The sequence below is a fragment of the Phyllobates terribilis genome, unplaced genomic scaffold (genome assembly GCF_046119375.1).
Source record: "Phyllobates terribilis strain yellow unplaced genomic scaffold, ASM4611937v1 Scaffold_247__1_contigs__length_2908721, whole genome shotgun sequence".
Classification (NCBI taxonomy): Eukaryota; Metazoa; Chordata; class Amphibia; order Anura; family Dendrobatidae; genus Phyllobates; species Phyllobates terribilis.
In genome coordinates this window covers 1,385,706-1,403,759 of record NW_027363007.1, presented here as the reverse complement: position 1 = coordinate 1,403,759, position 18,054 = coordinate 1,385,706, and the positions used below count along the sequence as shown (strand labels likewise).

General features: G+C 48.6%; 1 pseudogene; it reads left to right on the top strand.

Moving 5' to 3' along the window:
- Positions 1 to 18,054, top strand: part of LOC141217719 (translation factor GUF1, mitochondrial-like) — a 75,020-nt pseudogene that overhangs the window by 42,496 nt on the left and 14,470 nt on the right.

The window sequence follows — 18,054 nt, the reverse complement described above, 5'->3', positions numbered from 1 at the left end:
CTCTATCCTGAGCTGAGTTCTAGTCTGGAATCACTCTACAGACTGTACTGAACTCTTTCTGCAGGAACTGCTAGGCTCTGGCTCGACTGCACTGAGTCCTTCTGTGTCTGAGCAGGAAACTGCTGAATCACTTTCTGGGCTGCCTGGCTCCACCTTCCCTTTATATATCCCTAGCGGGCTCCCTCTGGTGGTCTGAGGTGGAAGGTGGAGGTGTGTGAATGCTTATGAGGGCGTCTTGTGGAGGAATCCATCAATGCACACTTCTAGGATCTGTGATACCAAGCTCAGCTGGGCGTCACAGCAGCGAACGTCGCGTCTTCAGGCGTCTGTGTAAGAACATCACATTTTTGTTTTCCTCCCTGAATAAGCACCAAATGGAATAGCTGAATGCCAGGATACAGAGACCGGCGGGGGGCAGGGAGGCGCTGTCCGCTGGATTTTGTGCTGGTTTCACAAGCGGTCACCCTGCAGTTTTCTCTGAATTTGCTGTGGAGACTTTTCACAACACATCTAATAATTGTGAACCTTCCACCTCACATGTTTATTATCTTGTCAGCTGGGCGGAATGAAAGCCGGACAAGAATGATCCTTATTACATATAATGGCTGCACTGAGCGATGGGGAAAAGCCGCAGAGGACTGAGAACAGAAGGGCAGAGGGGTTTCCTCTTCCTCATAGGAGAAAGTCCACAGGGACCAGTACAGAAGCCGGTGAGAAAGGGAGACAAGGGCTGAGCCACTTACACAGACAGAAAGCTGAGGAGAGGAGGACATGTTATTACTCCAGGATCTGCTCCATTCCTTCCCTATGTGGCATTCAAGCCCTGAGCTCAGCTTTTCTGGAGCCCCATAGAGAATGAATGGAGCTGCAGTTGATCCCTGACTTTCCACTCCTTCCCGATCAGACAATGGTTCGCAGCGGTCAGACCCCACAATCAGTAAGTGATTACCGAGCCTGTGGATAAGTGATAACTTGTTTTCTTCAGACATCCCCTTTAAGCAATGGAGCATGCCAGCAGAGAAGGTGGGAGAAGGCGCTGGTTACAGGGGAGACTTTACCTCTGGAGGCCGCATATAGGACATGTGAGGGGCGGACACTTCCCGTATTCATCATTACTGAGCCCCCGCTCTGTACGGCTCTTATCTGAGCTGCAGGAGACGCAGCAGTTACTAATCAGCCGCTCTCCATTCACTTGCAGCCGTCCGAGCTCTGCTGTGCCTGTTAGGGGTGAAGTTCGGGTCCTAGGAGGCATCGTCTATGCAGCCTGCACAGCAGATCACAGTCCGGGCACCACATCTCCGGGTTAATCTCCACCTTTTGAGTTACTTCTTGTGCAGCAGCCCCATGCAAGTTGCTCTGCTCTCCTCGGCCAGCTCCTGCTGAAGACTGAGCTCCTCTGCCCAATCTAGGAGCTCAATAATAACCTGCTATCTTATTACGGTATTATTATTCTTTCCTATTGCTACTAATACTACCCTATACCTAGAGTGTTGATCCAAAAGAAGGCAAAAACCTCAGGACACCTTCAGCCAATTTGTGTCACAGCGGAAAAATTCCTTCTTGACCCCGAGAAAAGGCGATCAGTCCTAGAACCCTGGATCACACTGCTATTCTACCTACTACTATTACTACTGTTATTTTATTACTTTCTTACTATTATCACTAGTATTATTACTCAAATTACACTAATACTGATATACTGCCACTATATTACTACTATCCTGCTATTATTACTTTGGTGGATTTATACTTACCAGCCGGTATTGCCGTATGATGTTATCGGCAGAGAGGTCCCAGCAGGATGGTCCACATGATGTTCCTCTTTCCTCTCAAATACCGGTTGATGTAATGGCGGACTTTGTTCTGGTTCTGCTTCTTCCTTTTTGTTGTAGGATCGATTGTTGTCTTTTCTGGCCTTTGGCCATCCCTTTCCCCCTAGGGATCTTAAGGTGCAGTTCTGTCCTCTTCGGTCTCCTCTTCGGTTTCCTCTTCAGTGGGTCTCCTCTTCGGTGGTTCTCCTCTTCGGTGGGTCTCCTCTTTGGTGGGTCTCCTCTTCGGAGGGTCTCCTCTTCGGAGGGTCTCCTCTTCGGTAGGTCTCCTCTTGGGTCTCCTCTTCGGTGGGTCTCCTCTTCGGTGGGGTCTCCTCTTCGGTGGGTCTCCTCTTCGGTGGAGTCTCCTCTTCGGTGGGGTCTCCTCTTCGGTGGGGTCTCCTCTTCGGTGGGGTCTCCTCTTCGGTGGGTCTCCTCTTCGGTGGGTCTCCTCTCGCCCTGTACCTGTATGCCTGCCATGTGTGCTGCACAAAAGTATATAACAAAGTGTGTGTGTACACAGATATCTATCTCCTGAATGGAATTACTGCTAGATCTCCTGTACATAGAAATATGAGGTTCTTAGCGCACATTTTGAGCAAATTGTGCGAGCCCATCTGCCAACGTCAAGGCGACCTCTTCAGATGGGTCCCTACACTAACACTACACTAACTTAGTAACTGGGACTATTTTTTTTTATTATTACCACCATTTTTACTATTTATTATTTTTGCATTAATCCAATTAATTATAACTGTTATAAAACTAATTAAAAAAAATAAATTCTAATTTTTTTATTAATCTTGTGATTCTAATAATGGTATTACTAAAATCCCTATGCCTAAAGCTGTTGATCCAGAAGAAGGCGAAAACCCCAGGACACCTAACGCCAATTTGTGTCACGGGAAAAATTCCTTCTTGACCCCGGGAAAAGGCGATCAGTCCTAGGACCCTGGATCAAACCTAATAATGTTATTACAAGTTAAATATTACACTAATTATTGTATTACTGGAGTTATTTTAATTTGTTTGTATAAATCTAACTATTTGATATGGTTATTATTAACATTGTGCTATCTTATTACGGTATTATTCTTCTTTCCTATTGCTACTAATACTACCCTATACCTAGAGTGTTGATCCAAAAGAAGGCAAAAACCTCAGGACACCTTCAGCCAATTTGTGTCACAGCGGAAAAATTCCTTCTTGACCCCGAGAAAAGGCGATCAGTCCTAGAACCCTGGATCACACTGCTATTCTACCTACTACTATTACTACTGTTATTTTATTACTTTCTTACTATTATCACTAGTATTATTACTCAAATTACACTAATACTGACATACTGCCACTATATTCCTACAATCCTGCTATTATTACTTTGTTGGATTTATACTTACCAGCCGGTATTGCCGTATGATGTTATCGGCAGAGAGGTCCCAGCAGGATGGTCCACATGATGTTCCTCTTTCCTCTCAAATACCGGTTGATGTAATGGCGGACTTTGTTCTGGTTCTGCTTCTTCCTTTTTGTTGTAGGATCGATTGATGTCTTTTCTGGCCTTGGGCCATCCCTTTCCCCCTAGGGATCTTAAGGTGCAGGTCTGTCCTCTTCGGTCTCCTCTTAGGTTTCCTCTTCGGTGGGTCTCCCCTTCGGTCTCCTCTTCGGTGGTTCTCCTCTTCGGTGGTTCTCCTCTTCGGTGGGGCTCCTCTTCGGTGGGGCTCCTCTTGGGTTTCCTCTTCGGTGGGTCTCCTCTTCGGTGGGTCTCCTCTTCGGTAGGTCTCCTCTTCGGTGGGTCACCTCTTCGGTGGGTCTCCTCTTCGGTGGGTCTCCTCTTCGGTGGGTCTCCTCTTCGGTGGGTCTCCTCTTCGGTGGGCCTCCTCTTCGGTCTCCTTCGTGGGTCTCCTCTTCGGTGGGTCTCCTGTTCGGTGGGTCTCCTCTTCGGTGGGGTCTCCTCTTCGGTGGGGTCTCCTCTTCGGTGGGTCTCCTCTTCGGTGGGGTCTCCTCTTCGGTGGGGTCTCCCCTTCGGTGGGTCTCCTCTTGGGTCTCCTCTTCGGTGGGTCTCCTCTTCGGTGGGGTCTCCTCTTCGGTGGGTCTCCTCTTCGGTGGGGTCTCCTCTTCGGTGGGTCTCCTCTTCGGTGGGGTCTCCTCTTCGGTGGGGTCTCCTCTTCGGTGGGTCTCCTCTTGGGTCTCCTCTTCGGTGGGTCTCCTCTTTGGTGGGATCTCCTCTTCGGTGTGGTCTCCTCTTCGGTGGGTCTCCTCTTGGGTCTCCTCTTTGGTGGGTCTCCTCTTTGGTATCCTCTTTGGTGGGTCTCCTCTTGGGTCTCCTCTTCGGTGGGTCTCCTCTTGGGTTTCCTCTTCGGTGGGTCTCCTCTTCGGTGGGTCTCCTCTTCGGTGGGGTCTCCTCTTCGGTGGGTCTCCTCTTGGGTCTCCTCTTCAGTGGGTCTCCTCTTGGGTATCCTCTTTGGTGGGCCTCCTCTTGGGTCTCCACTTCGGTGGGGTCTCCTCTTCGGTGGGGTCTCCCCTTCGGTGGGTCTCCTCTTGGGTCTCCTCTTCGGTGGGGTCTCCTCTTCGGTGGGGTCTCCTCTTTGGTGGGGTCTCCTCTTCGGTGGGTCTCCTCTTCGGTGGGGTCTCCTCTTCGGTGGGTCTCCTCTTGGGTCTCCTCTTCGGTGGGGTCTCCTCTTCGGTGGGTCTCCTCTTGGGTCTCCTCTTCGGTGGGGTCTCCTCTTCGGTGGTGTCTCCTCTTCGGTGGGTCTCCTCTTCGGTGGGGTCTCCTCTTCGGTGGGGTCTCCTCTTCGTTGAGGTCTCCTCTTGGGTCTCCTCTTCGGTGGGGTCTCCTCTTCGGTGGGTCTCCTCTTGGGTCTCCTGTTCGGTGGGTCTCCTCTTCGGTGGGGTCTCCTCTTGGGTCTCCTCTTTGGTGGGGTCTCCTCTTCGGTGGGTCTCCTCTTCGGTGGGGTCTCCTCTTCGGTGGGGTCTCCTCTTGGGTCTCCTCTTCGGTGGGGCTTCCTCTTCGGTGGGTCTCCTCTTCGGTGGGGTCTCCTCTTCGGTGGGTCTCCTCTTCGGTGGGTCTCCTCTTCGGTGGGGTCTCCTTTTGGGTCTCCTCTTCGGTGGGGTCTCCTCTTGGGTCTCCTCTTCGGTGGGGTCTCCTCTTCGGTGGGGTCTCCTCTTTGGGTCTCCTCTTTGGTGGGTCTCCTCTTCGGTGGGGTCTCCTCTTGGGTCTCCTCTTCGGTGGGGTCTCCTCTTCGGTGGGGTCTCCTCTTGGGTCTCCTCTTCGGTGGGGTCTCCTCTTCGGTGGGTCTCCTCTTCGGTGGGGTCTCCTCTTGGGTCTCCTCTTCGGTGGGGTCTCCTCTTGGGTCTCCTCTTCAGTGGGGTCTCCTCTTCGGTGGGTCTCCTCTTCGGTGGGGTCTTCTCTTCGGTGGGGTCTCCTCTTCGGTGGGGTCTCCTCCTGGGTCTCCTCTTCGGTGGGGTCTCCTCTTCGGTGGGGTCTCCTCTTCGGTAGTTCTCCTCTTCGGTGGGGTCTCTTCTTCGGTGGGTCTCCCTCTTCGGTGGGGTCTCCTCTTGGGTCTCCTCTTCGGTGGGTCTCCTCTTCGGTGGGGTCTCCTCTTCGGTGGGGTCTCCTCTTCGGTGGGGTCTCCTCTTCGGTGGGTCTCCTCTTCGGTGGGGTCTCCTCCTGGGTCTCCTCTTCGGTGGGGTCTCCTCTTCGGTGGGGTCTCCTCTTCGGTGGTTCTCCTCTTCGGTGGGGTCTCCTCTTCGGTGGGGTCTCCTCTTGGGTGGGGTCTCCTCTTGGGTGGGTCTCCTCTTGGGTGGGGTCTCCTCTTGGGTGGGGTCTCCTCTTGGGTCTCCTCTTCGGTGGGTCTCCTCTTCGGTGGGGTCTCCTCTTCGGTGGGTCTCCTCTTCGGTGGGGTCTCCTCTTCGTTGAGGTCTCCTCTTGGGTCTCCTCTTCGGTGGGGTTTCCTCTTCGGTGGGTCTCCTCTTGGGTCTCCTGTTCGGTGGGTCTCCTCTTCGGTGGGGTCTCCTCATGGGTCTCCTCTTTGGTGGGGTCTCCTCTTCGGTGGGTCTCCTCTTCGGTGCGGTCTCCTCTTGGGTCTCCTCTTCGGTGGGGCTTCCTCTTCGGTGGGTCTCCTCTTCGGTGGGGTCTCCTCTTCGGTGGGTCTCCTCTTCGGTGGGTCTCCTCTTCGGTGGGGTCTCCTCTTCGGTGGGGTCTCCTCTTCGGTGGGGTCTCCTTTTGGGTCTCCTCTTCGGTGGGGTCTCCTCTTGGGTCTCCTCTTCGGTGGGGTCTCCTCTTCGGTGGGGTCTCCTCTTTGGTGGGTCTCCTCTTTGGTGGGTCTCCTCTTTGGTGGGTCTCCTCTTTGGTGGGCCTCCTCTTTGGTGGGTCTCCTCTTCGGTGGGGTCTCCTCTTGGGTCTCCTCTTCGGTGGGGTCTCCTCTTCAGTGGGGTCTCCTCTTCGGTGGGGTCTCCTCTTGGGTCTCCTCTTCGGTGGGGTCTCCTCTTCGGTGGGTCTCCTCTTCGGTGGGGTCTCCTCTTGGGTCTCCTCTTCGGTGGGGTCTCCTCTTGGGTCTCCTCTTCGGTGGGGTCTCCTCTTCGGTGGATCTCCTCTTCGGTGGGGTCTTCTCTTCGGTGGGGTCTCCTCTTCGGTGGGGTCTCCTCCTGGGTCTCCTCTTCGGTGGGGTCTCCTCTTCGGTGGGGTCTCCTCTTCGGTGGTTCTCCTCTTCGGTGGGGTCTCTTCTTCGGTGGGGTTTCCTCTTCGGTGGGGTCTCCTCTTGGGTCTCCTCTTCGGTGGGTCTCCTCTTCGGTGGGGTCTCCTCTTCGGTGGGGTCTCCTCTTCGGTGGGTCTCCTCTTCGGTGGGGTCTCCTCTTCGGTGGGGTCTCCTCTTCGGTGGGTCTCCTCTTCGGTGGGGTCTCCTCTTCGGTGGGTCTCCTCTTGGGTCTCTTCTTCGGTGGGGTCTCCTCTTCGGTGCGGTCTCCTCTTCGGTGGATCTCCTCTTCGGTGGGGTCTCCTCTTTGGTGGGGTCTCCTCTTGGGTGGGGTCTCCTCTTGGGTGGGTCTCCTCTTGGGTGGGGTCTCCTCTTGGGTGGGGTCTCCTCTTGGGTCTCCTCTTCGGTGGGTCTCCTCTTCGGTGGGTCTCCTCTTCGGTGGGGTCTCCTCTTCGGTGGGGTTTCCTCTTCGGTGGGGTCTCCTCTTCGGTGGGGTCTCCTCTTCGGTGGGTCTCCTCTTCGGTGGGGTCTCCTCTTCGGTGGGGTTTCCTCTTTGGTGGGGTCTCCTCTTCGGTGGGTGTCCTCTTCAGTGGGGTCTCCTCTTCGGTGGGGTCTCCTCTTGGGTCTCCTCTTCGGTGGGTCTCCTCTTCGGTGGGGTCTCCTCTTCGGTTTGGTCTCCTCTTCGGTGGGGTCTCCTCTTCGGTGGGGTCTCCTCTTCGGTGGGGTCTCCTCTTCAGTGGGTCTCCTCTTCGGTGGGGTCTCCTCTTCGGTGGGGTCTCCTCTTCGGTGGGTCTCCTCTTCGGTGGGGTCTCCTCTTCGGTGGGGTCTCCTCTTCGGTGGGTCTCCTCTTCGGTGGGGTCTCCTCTTCGGTGGGGTCTCCTCTTCGGTGGGGTCTCCTCTTGGGTCTCCTCTTCGGTGGGTCTCCTCTTCGGTGGGGTCTCCTCTTCGGTTGGGTCTCCTCTTCGGTGGGGTCTCCTCTTCGGTGGGGTCTCCTCTTCGGTGGGGTCTCCTCTTGGGTGGGTCTCCTCTTGGGTGGGGTCTCCTCTTCTCAGGAAACACAACCAGATATTAGGAGCAATCCTCAACTGACAGAGTGCTACTACTGACCACCGCGCTGCCCTCATCCCTCTAAGAAAGTGTTTTTTCCTGTTTTACACAGAATGCAGACTACTGTGCAGCAACCTATACTCCCGAGGGGCCGCAGGAAACTGGAGTGAATAATGTCCTCCTCTTCCTTTAAATTACGCTTATGCCATGTTCTCACTAGTGCTATCGGCTTCCATTGGCGATTTAAGCTTTTTGGTATTTTTGATGCTGTATAGTTAGTCACAAAATTACCTGAGACGTAATAAATAGCATTAAAGCTGCAGTAATTTTTTTATATACACTGCTCAAAAAAATAAAGGGAACACTTAAGCAACAGAATATAACTCCAAATAAATCAAACTTCTCTGAAATCAAACTGTCCACTTAGGAAACAACACTGATTAACAATCAATTTCACATGCTGTTGTGCAAATGGAATAGACAATAGATGGAAATTATTGGCAATTATCAAGACACCCTCAATAAAGGAGTGGTTCTGCAGGTGGGGATCACAGACCACATCTCAGTACCAGTGCTTTCTGGCTGATGTTTTGGTCACTTTTCAATGTTGGTTGTGCTTTCACACTCGTGGTAGCATGAGACGGACTCTACAACCCACAGAAGATGCTTAGGTAGTGCAGTTCATCCAGGATGGCACATCAGTGAGAGCTGTGGCAAGGAGGTTTGTTGTGTCTGTCAGTGTAGTGTCCAGAGGCTGGAGACGCTACCAGGAGACAGGCCAGTACACCAGGAGAGATGGAGTGGGCCTTAGGAGGGCAACAACCCAGCAGCAGGACCGCTACCTCCGCTTTTGTGCAAGAAGCAACAGGAGGAGCACTGCCAGAGCCCTGCAAAATGACCTCCAGCAGGCCACAAATGTGCATGTCTGCACAAACGGTTAGAACTGACTCCATGAGGGTGGTATGAGGGCCCGACGTCCACAGATGGGGGTTGTGCTCACAGCCTAACACTGTGCAGGATGCTTGGCATTTGCCACAGAACACCAGAATTGGCAAACTCGCCACTGGAAAGCAGGTTCACACTGAGCACATGTGACAGACGTGACAGTGTCTGGAGACACCGTGGAGAGCGATCTGCTGCCTGCAACATCCTTCAGCACGACCGGTTTGGCAGTGGGTCAGTAATGGTGTGGGGTGGCATTTCTTTGAAGGGCCGCACAGCCCTCCATGTGCTTGCCAGAGGTAGCCTGACTGCCATTAGGTACCGAGATAAGATGCTCAGGCCCCTTGTGAGACAATATGCTGGTGCAGTGGGCCCTGGGTTCCTCCTAATGCAGGACAATGCCAGACCTCATGTGGCTGGAGTGTGTCAGCAGTTCCTGCAAGATGAAGTCTTTGAAGCTATGGACTGGCCCGCCTGTTCCCCAGATCTGAGTCCGATTGAGCACATCTGGGACATCATGTCTCGCTCCATCCACCAACATCACATTGCACCACAGACTGTCCAGGAGTTGGCGGATGCTTTAGTCCAGGTCTGGGAGGAGATCCCACAGGACACCATCCGCAACCTCATCAGGAGCATGCCCAGGTGGTGTAGGGAGGTCATACAGGCACGTGGAGGCCACACAATACTGAGCCTCATTTTGACTTGTTTTTAGGACATTACATCAATGTTGGATCAGCCTGTAGTGTGTTTTTTCACTTTAATTTTGGGGGTGACTCCAAATCCAGGCCTCCATTGGTTAATAAATTTGATTTCCATGGATGACTTTTGTGTGATTTTGTTGTCAGCACATTCAACTTTGTACAGAACAAAGTATTCAATGAGAAAATGTAATAGTGGGGAAGGTCGTAGCCTTCCCTTGAGACTGAGAGAGTAAAAGGAAGAGTTCCTGAAGACAGACCTCCCCAACTGTGGTAGGCCAAGCTAAGGGGGTTAGCTTTAGTGGTCCAGTTGGTAGAGCAGAGGGGGAACTTAGTGCCCTTATCAAGCCTAGAGAGATATAGAGCTTGTTCCTGGTATAGTTCCTTCTGGGCTGTAGTACCTGAAAACAGCCACAAGATGCCACTGTTCGGGGTGCAGATGTCAGGTTGAGTCTGCTAGCCGAGCTATAGACAGTGATGGGTTAAGGTTCTGTGATGACAGCTCACTGAGGGTGGGCATATTAGGAAAGTCTCTGTTTTAATTTCCTGTATCAGGAAGTGATTGAGTAGTACAAGAAGGGATTGCGACCTGATGAGACAGCCTTACTATAGTGGCTGCTAGGGTAGACGGGAGCTCCGAACCCTCAGACAGTGAGATCCCAGTGCGCAGTTCTCCCCACGCATGAGCACGAGTCCTGTTCGCTCGCCGTAGAAACTCACCAAAGCGTAGTGAGGACACGGGGCACTTCTGGTCTGCAGGCAGCAGAGGAAGCTAAACAGTACTCCAAGCCAAGACGTGGGGAGAGATATCGGATCCGTTCACTGTTAATACAGAGGAGTCTCTAGGGCCAGGAATTATAGCCACAGAGATGCTCCGCCTAAAGAGGGAACCAGGGCTGAAGCAGTTAACAGCGCCTGTGAGGGAGATGATTGCCTGTCGGGCCTTATCCATTATATCTGACTGTAAATACTGTAAATATTCCTCTTCCCGAAGTAAAGTCCAAGTTCTGGTTAAGATCCTCGTGTCCTCTGAAATTATTGCTGCCCTGGTCCCAGAAGAAAATTGCCTGGAGACAGCCGCGATCGGATGGCGTGAAGTAAGTGAAGAGCACTACATACACAGCCACGCTTCAGAGAGAGGACACGTATTGTCTGTAGGGTGCCATAGCGAGAGGGGGCTACAGCTCGCCCACGACTACCTCGCTGGGGCACCTTACAAATATTTCATTCATTCAGATCTAGGATGTGTTATTTGAGTGTTCCCTTTATTTTTTTGAGCAGTGTATTTTAACCCAGCTAAAAAGTGAACTGGCCCCCTCCTGGGGGGAAACTTGAAAAAATGTCTGAAGTCAGATCAAGTCCATTCTCTTCCTTCAGCTTGGCTCCGCTGGGCGCAGTTCTTCTTTAGCAAATGTTCATACAAAATCATCAATGGAAATAAAATTTATTAACCAATGGAGGCCTGGATTTGGAGTCACCCCCAAAATTAAATTGGAAAAACACACTACAGGCTGATCCAACTTTGATGTAATGTACTTAAAACAAGTCAAAATGAGGCTGACACACTCCAGCCACATGAGGTCTGGCATTGTTCTGCATTAGGATGAACCCAGTGCCAACCGCTCCAGCATATGGTCTCACAAGGGGTCTGAGGATCTCATCTCTGTACCTAATGGCAGTCAGGCTACCTCTGGCGAGCACATGGAGGGCTTTGCAGCCCTCCAAAGAAATGCCACCCCACACTATTAGTGACCCACTGCCAAACCGGTCATGCTGAAGGATGTTGCAGGCAGCAGATCGTTCTCCACGGCGTCTCCAGACTCTGTCACGTCTGTCACATGTGCTCAGTGTGACCCTGCTTTCATCTGTGAAGAGCACAGGGAGCCAGTGGTCGACTTTGCCAATCCTGGTGTTCTGTGGCAAATGCCAAACGTCCTGCACGGTGTTGGATTGTGAGCACAACCCCCATGTGTGGACGTCGGGCCCTCATACCACCCTCATGGAGTCGGTTTCTAACCATTTGTGCAGACATATGCTCATTTGTGGCCTGCTGAAGGTCATTTTGCAGGGCTCTGGCAGTGCTCCTCCTGTTCCTCCTTGTACAAAGGCGGGGGTAGCGGTCCTGCTGCTGGGTTGTTGCCATCCTACGGCCCCCTCCACGTCTCCTGGTGTACTGGCCTGTCTCCTGGTAGCGCCTCCAGCCTCTGGACACTACGCTGACAGACACAGCAAACCTCCTTGCCACAGCTCGCATTGATGTGCCATCCTGGATGAGCTGCACTACCTGAGCAACTTCTGTGGGTTGTAGAGTCCTTCTCATGCTACCACGAGTGTGAAAGCACAACCACCATTCAAAAGTGACCAAAACATCAGCCAGAAAGCACTGGTACTGAGATGTGGTCTGTGGTCCCCACCTGCAGAACCACTCCTTTATTGAGGGTGTCTTGATAATTGCCAATAATTTCCATCTATTGTCTATTCCATTTGCACAACAGCATGTGAAATTGATTGTCAATCAGTGTTGTTTCCTAAGTGGACAGTTTGATTTCACAGAAGTTTGATTTACTTGGAGTTATATTCTGTTGTTTAAGTGTTCCCTTTAGTTTTTTGAGCAGTGTGTATTTTCTTATGTCCATGTATTTACTACTAAAAGTAATTTTTTACATTTAGATTTCATTTTTCACTGGTTATTACAGACTTATTGCTTCCCTGCACATTCAAGTTTCATGTTTTCTTTGGGCATAGATCAGTTAAAAGGCACTCAGGAAAAAAAACAGATGAAAGATCTACAAACTCTCCCTTAAGACTGCCAGAAGGAGCTCACTGATAGATTCTCAGTTAGCTAATTTTGCAGCCAGGAATAGACAGTGCAGCGCAGATGCTACAGAAGGCAACATTTTTAATGAAACTCAATAACGGAAATCAATTTTAGCCCCAAATACTTGCATTAAAGTAAAAAAAACAAATGGCCCCAAAGCAGGACAACCGCTTTAACTCCTTACCAACATCTGCCGTACGTGTCTGGTATAAGTCAGTAGCGGGTGTACAGTCATGGCCAAAAGTATTGAGAATGAGACAAATAGTAATTTTTCCAAAGTTTACTGCTTCATTTTTTGTAATGGCAATTTGCATATACTCCTGAATGTCAAGGAGTGATCAGCTTAACAGCAATTACTGTACTTGCAAAGTCAATATTTGCCCAGAAAATGAACTTTAACCCCCAAGACACATTTCAACATCATAGCAGTCCTGCCTTAAAAGGAGCAGCTAATATCGTTTTAGTGATTGATCCATTAACACAGGTGTGGGTGTTGATGAGGACAGGGCTGGCGATCAATCAGTCATGATTAAGTAAGAATGACATCACTGGACACTTTAAAAGGAGGCTGGCTCTTGGTATCATTGTTTCTCTTCAGTTAACCATGGTTATCTCTAAAGAAACACGTGCAGCCACCATTGCACTGCACAAAAATGGCCTAACAGGGAAGAGTATTGCAGCTACAAAGATTGCACCTCAGTCAACAATCTATCGCATCATCAAGAACTTCAAGGAGAGAGCTTCCATTGTTGTCAAAAAGGCTCCAGGGCGCCCAAGAAAGACAAGCAAGCGCCAGGACCAGATCTTAAAACTGTTTCAGCTGCGGGATCGGACTACCAGCAGTGCCGAGCTTGCTCAGGAATGGCAGCAGGCTGGTGTGAGTGCTTCTGCAGGCACTGTGAGGCGGAGACTCTTTGAGCAAGGGCTAGTTTCAAGGAGGGCAGCAAAGAAGCCACTTCTCTCCAGAAAAAACATCAGGGACCGACTGATATTCTGCAAAAGGTACAGGGAGTGGACTGCTGAGGACTGGGGCAAAGTCATTTTCTCTGATGAATCCCCTTTTCGATTGTTTGGGACATCTGGAAAACAGCTTATTCGGAGAAGAAGAGGTGAGCGCTACCACCAGTCTTGTCTCATGCCAACTGTAAAGCATCCTGAAACCATTCATGTGTGGGGTTGCTTCTCAGCCAAGGGAATCGGCTCACTCACAGTCTTGCCTAAAAACACTGCCATGAATAAAGAATGGTACCAGAATGTCCTCCAAGAGCAACTTCTCCCAACCGTCCAAGAGCAGTTTGGCGCCCAACAATGCCTTTTCCAGCATGATGGAGCACTTTGCCATAAAGCAAAGGTGATAACTAAATGGCTCATGGAACAAAACATAGAGATTTTGGGTCCATGGCCTGGAAACTCCCCAGATCTTAATCCCATTGAGAACTTGTGGTTAATCATCAAGAGACGGGTGGACAAACAAAAACCAACAAATTCTGGCAAAATGCAAGCATTGATTATGCAAGAATGGACTGCTATCAGTCAGGATTTGGTCCAAAAGTTGATTGAGAGCATGCCAGGGAGAATTACAGAGGTCTTGAAGAAGGGGCAACACTGCAAATATTGACTTGCTGCATTAACTCTTTCTAACTGTCAATATAACCTATTGGTACTCATAATATGATTGCAATTATATTTCTGTATGTGATATAAACATCAGACAAACACTAATAAAAACCAGAGGCCAGCAGATCATGTGAAAATATAATTTTGGTGTCATTCTCAAAACTTTTGGCCATGACTGTATGGAGCAGAGTCAGCTCGCCCCGTACATGGCAGATAATGGCTGTGACAAACAACCAGGACCTGCCTCTAAGAGCTGCGAGTGGAGCGAAGATCTGCCCACCACTGTTAACCTGTTCAGTGCTGCTGTCAATCTCTAACAGCAGCATTAACAGCGCGCCGGCATTGGGACGCATCGTTCCATGCGCCCACCGGTGCTCCTGTGACGCGATCACAGGGTGCAGATGGACTGCTATGACATCCGGGGGTCTGCTGAAGCCTCCGTGCCTGTCATCATAAAGCTTCATTTGGGCTGTAAAGAAGACCGTGATTTTGCTATATGGAGCATTACTGTGGTATCGCTGTATATAGCACAAGCAATCAGATAATGTATACAAATGCAGTGAAAATTTAAAAAAAAAAAGTGTAAAATATTAAAACCCCACAAGTTCAACTCACCTCCCACTAAAAATAAAGATAATAAAAATATACACATTTGTGGTATGGTCTCTTTCAGAGAAATACAATCTATCCAAATATAAAAAACAAACGATCAGTGAACACAGAAAAAAATTCAAAAAGCCAAAATTGCATTTTTTTCGTTCGGCACAATACTACAGAAAATCCTGTAAGAAGCGATGACCATGTCATATGTGTCCCAAAATGTTATCAATAAAGTCCTCTTGCCCTTCAAAAAATAAGCCCCACACAGCTCCATCAACCCGAAAAACGAAAATGTTACGGGTCTCAGAAAAAATGAAGTTTTTTTCTTTTGCCAAAACTCTTGGAGAAGTTTGGTCTTGCTGTGATCACACTGAGGAGTAGGATCCTATTACCAGGTCATTTTTACCACACTATGTACGCCGTTAAAACCCTTCCCAGATAAACAGGGTCAGGCTTTTTTTTTCCTCGCACTTTTACTGCACTTGGTCTTTTTTTCCCGTTTTCTAGTACTATGTGGTAAATGAATGGTGGGATTTATAAGTACCGCTCGTCCTGCAAAATAACAAGACCTCACACTATGTGGACAGACATGAAAAAGTTATAGCCCTTGGAAAAAGCCAAGGAAAAAACAGAAAAAAAACATCAATTGGTTCTGTTGGGAAGGGGTAAAGCTGAAGAAACGCATGTAACAGCAGAATATGGAGGAAGGTGAGATATCACAGGCTGGTGGATACTACCTGCTCCATCGCTGGCAGAGTAACCCATCCCCATGGTGGCCGCTGAGATCTTCTCTTGTAGAAACGGATCCAAAATCTATAAAACATGGGGAACAGTCAGCAGAGGGTTTGGTGATTGGCTCATATTGGCGATATACCCAGGGGCATTACTGGGCACAGGGAAGATTGGGAATGAATAGTATTGGCTGTTAGATATGTGATCTCTTCAATTAAAGGGGATGTCTAGTTGGAACAAGTTCTCACTGATCTCTGGATAGGTGATGACTCTTAGATCGGTGGGTTTGGCCGCTATGACCCAATCAGCAGAACAGCACTTATAGATAGAAGTGAGCGAAGTGCAAATGTTCAACCGCCGGTCCGTTCATTCTCTATGGGGGGCGCTGTACTCAGCTTTCTCCTGCATAGAGAATGAATGGAGCGGTGGTCCGGGGAGGTGCTAGCAGGGATTAGGTGGGTTCCCAGCAGATCTAGAAGTTGTCACTTATCATGTGTTGGGGAATAATGACTTCTCCTCTGATAAATGTGCTGATTCCGGTCAGTTGTGGTCGCTGAGTGCGTGTGATGGGATGTGGCTCCGTCCGTTATATTATATCACGTCTTATACCTATAATCTCGCTGATCGCAGGTGTCTGTCTTCACACTCAGATGAGATGGAACAAACTGACCATATAGGACTTTTTTTTTTTTTTTTCTTCTAATTCAAACCGAGCAATCCTATTGGCTGAGTATGAATGCAGTTACCATGGTGACAGAAGTAGCAGCAGATTTAAAGGGACAAGATACTAATATTGTACTAAAGTGTATTTTATTATATGCTTCACATAACTGACTGGGTACACCTTGGTGCTGGTGGGATGGCTTTTTTTTTTTTTAATCAAACAACATGTTTACTAAGTACCCTATATTATATATATTTCCTATTGCTTTTTACTTACTTATAGCAGGGTATATGTTCATATTGTTTCTATCCTAAGTTTGTCTATTTTCTAATAGATGGTGGCAAACTTCTTCCTGGCCTGTGAAGCACAGCTTTCAATTATTCCTATCGGAAACAAGGTAAAAAGCTTCGAGCTGAGCGCGATCAGACTCCTTCAGTCCCGCAGCAGGTAAATCTGTGAACATCGCCGGCACTCCTGCTGTTCCTAGTACCGATCCCTCTGAGCGGCTGTGCAGTAATGAAGGCTGGATTCACCCCAAACTTGCTCTTCTTTTTTTTCGATTTCCAGTTCTGGTAATTAGTGATACACATGTGTATATCCAGTGGTCAACTCAAAACCTATGTATGGAAAATCAATTGTTTGCTGTATGCATCTCATTTGTAGGATGCACACTATTCATTTCAATATGGAGCGGAGTAGGAGGAGACTTTCATTACTGTCGCCCTTTACTTCCTCCCTGCTGATAGGAAATGCCATGCTGTTTGCTTGTGTCCTGTGATTACAGCAGCCTGCAACAGTTTTCAGCGTGCACTCCCCGGCTCCGGCATCAAGCAGTAAATGATAACATTAAAACGCTGCTACCCCTTTGTTAGTCACTTTTTTATCTTCTTCCCCTTCTACGAATGCTATAGTCCGTTATTCTAGAACTGCTCTGAAAATGGTTCTCTCTGGAGTGTTGGGATTTGGGTTTAGGGTGGGTTATGGGAATTGAAGTTCAGATACTTTGTTCATATTTTTACTATGGAATTACTATGTCATGTATGTTATTTGAAAGATGGAATATTTGTAGTTGGAGTTTTTCAATAAAAATGATTTGATAAAAAAAAAAAATATGAAATTAAAATTCCTCCCGTTCTTGAGAAAGCATAGGATTTTTACTAAGAGGTAAATTGCACGTTCCTTGTTTTCCGGGCACTTTACATTTTTGCTAGTTTTGTACGATTACACAATCCCTTTTATAGGCCAGTGCCAGTTGTACATCTCTCCCTAAACTCTTGTTCACACTATATTTTAAGCCAGTTTTCTTATATGGTTTCTAGATGTTGTCCAGCTTTGATAAATAATTAGTATTTATACTTTTGCTTTTAGACTTGAAGAATGCAGATCCGGAAAGGGTGGAGAAACAAATTGAGAAGATGTTTGACGTTCCCGCTAGTGACTGTATCCGGGTACGATGCGCTCCAGATCAAAATCATTCCTGTAGGCAAATTTAACTCCGCTGTCTGTACCTTGTCTTTTTATTTTTTTCTACAAAATGTGGCTGGAAAAGGGGCAATGTAGTGAGGAATTTACATCAATTTTTGAGTTAAAAAAAAGCAAAAAACTTTTGTGACGCATCATTTTTGCGCAAAAATGTGCAGCTTCCTATTTTACAGCACTCTTACAACTTTTAGAAATTGGGCTTGGTAAGCCACACAGGTCTAAGAACGACCCATTGGGGTTTTAGGTGTTAAAAAAATGATCATATGAAAGATTTTGTGATCTGCGTTTACATGATTATAATAACAACATTAAAGCCCCATTCAGATGTACAGGTTTTATCTATGAGAAACTGAGCAGAACGATATATAGGTTTGTGGGAGAAGATTCAGTATAAATTGTAATTTATTCATTAGATTTGAGAGTCTTCAGTGGTTGATACCTTTAATGGCTAACTGAAAAGATGGTAACAAATTGCAAGCTTTCCAGACGACTCAGGCTTCTTCATCAGGCAGACCTGAGACCTGAGTAGTCTGGAAAGCCTGCAATTTGTTACCTTTTAATGGCTAACGGAAAAGATGGTATCAACCACTGAGGACTCTCAAATCTAAATACTCTTCTATCTACTGGCTAATACGGTACAAAGATAGATGTTTTTCCTGTATCAATTTATTCAGTGGAATCCTGCTGTTTGTACAGATGAGTCCAGTGGGCGGTCCTACTAGTGATTGACAGCTATCTTTGCCTGCATGGTCATACAGGGAACTGTCAATCACTTAGTAGGACCGCCCACTGGACTAGTGTACATACGGCAGGACTTTTCACTGCATAAAATGCCAGTTTTGCTGACTCTCTTCCCACAGATATGTCTATCAGTCTGATCAACTTCTCTGCTCTACAACACCCCCTACAGATCTTATACCATTTCAGCATGACAGGTTCCTTTAATCAC